We start from the raw sequence: 4,810 nt of genomic DNA, 5'->3' as shown, positions 1-4,810 counted from the left end.
TGTCCAGGAAAGGGAGATTGTCTTCCCCAATGACATGTGTAAAGGTGAGCCCAATATCATTTTGGTTAAGGCCCGCTACATAGTTAGACAGTTCCATCCTCGAACCTGTCCATACAATCAGTATGTCATCTATGTAGCGGGCCCATATCTCAAACTTAGATGTAGATTCTTCCATCCCTTCCACAAAAATCCGCGTCTCCTCCCACCAACCCAGGAACAAATTGGCGTAAGAGGGAGCACATGGGCTCCCCATAGCCGTGCCCCTGAGTTGGTGGTAGATCCGCCCATCGAAGGTAAAGATGTTTCTCGTCAAAACAAAACTCCGGGGGGCCTAAATGAACAGCTTCAATTTGCCAGCTTTATCTAGACATTAGGAGAATTACTAGCCAATGATAACCTCGACCATTCTTTTGAAGTAAATGTAACCTGTATAGTCTTGGAGGGACAGTGAATACAGTGATTAATCCCTCTATATATGTGGAACCCTGGATTTGTACACACTTGTAACATCTGGGTAACATGACTATAATCTTATGTGTGATGAAAGCCGAATACACTGAATATGATCATTAAGATGACTTATATTAAGATATGTGGTAATTTCCAGATAGGTGCATCCAGTAATGTGATCCTGCCCCATGATCCCCTCCTTTATGTGCTATTGGGGTACTTCCCATCTGTTGGGTTTTGTTATTGTTATGGGGTATGAGCAGTGCGATTTGCATGATGCCCCCCCCTCCTGACGATGGTGTTTTTTGTGCCTCTTATTGTTTGGGATGTGGGACTGGGACTTGATCCGGTGCACGAGATGTGTAGTCGACCGGGGTCTGTTTCCCTATGTGCTTTCTAAGCACTGGGAGTGTAAGGCGTGCCATTATTACCCGTGATCTCACTGGCTGGGCGGTGGGCGGTTTGATGTTTCTATGACGCATCTGCCACTCCCACCGCCTCCCGATCCCATCACCTCTTTTCCGATAGGTGAATTGAACGCCGCTCTGGCTTGGAGCATGCGCGCTAGCCCGTAGCGATAGTCCCGCCCTCGTTATGACGCACTTCCGGTTTATCGCCGCGAGACCGGAAGTGCCTTGTGAGATCTCGGTGTGGACGCTGTTTGCGTTCCAGTTGAACACGAGGTCGGTGCAGGAGGGGGCGCTATCATGGGACATCACTATTTATCACATTAGATATGGATCCACCTGCGCAACTGAATCACCACTGGTGAGTCTCTTAATTGGCCTATAATCCCTATTGGACTGATACCATTTATATACCCTCTATCACTGTGGCTCTGGTTCCCTTGTGTTATTCTGGGAGCGAGGGCTTAGGACCTCTGGCCTCTATCTAAACACCGGAGTCCCCTGATGAGTCTGATTTGATGAAACGCGTCGGGACGTGGCTAGGATCGGTGTAGGGGTATATAGAGAGGGCCAGCTGTGGTCTGTCCTTGTCAGGACAGAAGTTTGGGCAACAGGTTAAATCAATCTCCTAGGTCTATGTAGGGTCAGTGACAACGTGATGACACAAAGAGGACCCACACGGAGGAGATCCTGAGTTGCCCTAGACCACTGAACATGGGTGAGATTGTTCCCATTTATCTGTATATTGAGCAATAGTATTTGTATTGGTCTTTCCATTGAGGACCAACATCTAGCTCTTGATTTATGTATATTGAGTTTTTTTGATTATTTTTTCTTCCCTAGTAGGTGGACCACTGTCCCACGGGTGGATATAATCTACTCAATATATTATTTATGTATTTTGTGTTTTTTTGTTATGTTTGTTATACATTATTGACTCCCTGTGCTACGACAAGCTATTATCTGAGATTTCAGAGCACTGGGAAGTTTTATGGTTACATGTACCCCTTTTGGGCTTTTAATATATTAGAATTAAAAGTTAAATTTTAGCCTCTTATTGCTATATTCATTAGTGGGGGTTTAGCTGTATCCTGCTAGAGTACTAGTTTTTGGCCTAGGCGATGTAGAACTGCAGCCCATCTTTGTTGTAAGTAGTCCCCCTCGCCCCTCGTTTAATAAAAGAAAAACCCACAATGGTCACAGAAATAACTTGAATCTGACAAAAGTAATAATAAATAAAAAAAATATATAATAATTAACAGATGACAGTGACATTGCTGCTTTTCTGCTTCCACAGAATTAAAAAAAACAAACACAACTCATGAAACAGGCCTGGACAGAAATGATGGTACCTCTGAAAATAATGTGACAAAAGCGACATGTTAAATCAAGGTGTGTCGACTAAATCTCATCACAGGTGTCTACAATCTTGTAATCAGTCAGTGGCCTGTATATAGGGCTACAGATACTCACTGTGCTGTTTGGTGACATGTTGTGTACCACACTCAATATGGACCACAGAAAGCAAAGGAAAGAGTTGTCTCAGGACATTAGAAAGAAAATTATAGACAAGCAAGTTAAAGGTAAAGGTTATAAGACCATCTCCAAGCAGCTTGATGTTCCTGTGACTAGAGTTGCACATATTATTCGGAAATGTAAGATCCATGGGACTGTAGCCGACCTCCCTGGATGTGGCCACAGGAGGAAAATTGATGATAAATCAAACAGATGGATGATACGAATGGTAACAAAAGAGCCCAGAAAAACGTCTAAAGAGATTAGAGGTGAACTTCAAGCTCAAGGAATATCAGTGTCAGATCGCACCATCCGTCGTCGTTTGAGCCAAAGTGGACTTCATGGGAGGCAACCAAGGAGGACACCATTGTTGAAAAAAAAAATCATAAGCAAGACTGGAATTTGCCAAACTACATGTTGAGAAGCCACAAAGCTTCTGGGAGAATGTCCTATGGACAGATGAGACAAAAATGGAACTTTCTGGCAAGGCACATCAGCTCTATGTTCACAGGCGGAAAAATGAAGCATATCAAGAAAAGAGCACTGTCCCTACTGTGAAACATGGAGGAGGCTTTGTTATGTTCTGGGGCTGCTTTGCTGCATCTGGCATTGGGTGTCTTCAATCTGTACAGGGTACAATGAAATCTCAAGACTATCAATGGATTCTAGAGAGGAATGTGCTGCCCAGTGTCAGAAAGCTTGGTCTCAGCTGCAGGTCATGGGTCTTGCAACAGGATAATGACCCAAAACACACAGCTAAAAACACCCAAGAATGGCTAAGAGGAAAACATTGGATTATTCTGAAATGGCTTCTATGAGCCCGGACCTAAATCCTATTAAGCATCTATGAAAAGAGCTGAAACGTCTGCAGAAGACAACCTTCACACAACAGACACAAGGAGAGGTTTGCTCATGAGGAGCGTCCAAAATAAATATGTGGAGAGGTGCAGAAGTCTCATTTACAGTTACAAGAAGCGTGTGATTGCCTCAAAAGGTTGTGCAACAAAATATTAAGTTAGAGAGGAGGAGGGAGAGGAGGAGGGGAAGGAGGAGGAGGAGGAGAGGAGGAGAGAGGAGGAGAGGAGGAGAGAGAGGAGGAGGGGGAGGAGGAGGGAGGAGGGGAAGGAGGAGGAGAGGGAAAGGAGGGAGAGGAGGAGAGGAGGGGAGGGAGAGGAGGAGGAGGAGAGGAGGGAAAGGAGGGAGAGGAGGAGGGAGAGGAGGAGGAGAGAAGGAGAGGGAGAGGAGGGGAGGAGGGAGAGGAGGAGGAGAGGAGGAGAGGAAGAGAGTGAGAGGAGGAGGAGGAGGAGAGGAGGGAAAGGAGGGAGAGGAGGAGAGGAGGGAGAGGAGGAGGAGAGGGAAAGGAAGAGGGAGAGGAGGAGAGGGAGAGGAGGAGGAGGAGAGGAGGGAAAGGAGGGAGAGGAGGAGGAGAGGAGGGAAAGGAGGGAGAGGAGGAGGGAGAGGAGGAGGAGAGAAGGAGAGGGGGAGGAGGGGAGGAGGGAGAGGAGGAGGAGAGGAGGAGAGGAAGAGAGTGAGAGGAGGAGGAGAGGAGGGAAAGGAGGGAGAGGAGGAGAGGAGGGAGAGGAGGAGGAGAGGAGGAGAGGGAGAGTAGGAGGAGGAGAGGAGGAGAGGGACAGGAGGAGAGGAGGGGAGGGAGAGGAGGGGGAGGAGGAGAGGAGGGGTAGGAGGAGGAGGAGGGAGAGGAGGGAGAGGAGGGGGAGGAGGGAGAGGAGGGGGAGGAGGAAGAGGAGGGAGAGGAGGAGGAGAGAAGGAGAGGGAGAGGAGGGGAGGAGGGAGAGGAGGAGGAGAGGAGGAGAGGAAGAGAGTGAGAGGAGGAGGAGGAGAGGAGGGAAAGGAGGGAGAGGAGGAGAGGAGGGAGAAGAGGAGGAGAGGAGGAGAGTAGGAGGAGGAGAGGAGGAGAGGGACAGGAGGAGAGGAGGGGAGGGAGAGGAGGGGTAGGAGGAGGGAGAGGAGGGAGAGGAGGGGGAGGAGGGAGAGGAGGGAGAGGAGGAAGAGGAGGGAGAGGAGGAAGAGGAGAGGAGGAAGAGAGCAGGAGAGGAGGGGGAGGGAGGGGGGAGGAGAGGAAGGGGGAGGAAGGGAGGGGGAGGTGGAGGAGGGCGCCATTATGTCTGTCCAGGCCGATTTCATGAGGTTTATTTTTTTTTTAATCCTGTGGAAGTAGGAAAGCAGCAATGTCTGTCTTCTGTTCACTTTCATAGATTTTTTATTTATTACTTTTGTCAGATTCAAGTTATTTCTGTGACCATTGTGGGTTTTACTTTCATTAAACCAGGGGCGAGGGGGACCAACAATTTTGACCTCGTGTGTAATCCCTCAGGACCTCAGCTGCAAGGCTAGCATCCAAGAAAGGGGCCACCCTAATAGCCCGGTCTCGCCCAGCTGCTTTTTCCTGTTTGTGCTTCTGTGTCTTGCTTTTCCGT

This window comes from Anomaloglossus baeobatrachus, chromosome 7 (genome assembly GCF_048569485.1).
Source record: "Anomaloglossus baeobatrachus isolate aAnoBae1 chromosome 7, aAnoBae1.hap1, whole genome shotgun sequence".
Taxonomy (NCBI): domain Eukaryota; kingdom Metazoa; phylum Chordata; class Amphibia; order Anura; family Aromobatidae; genus Anomaloglossus; species Anomaloglossus baeobatrachus.
Note: the sequence above shows the minus strand (reverse complement) of the source record.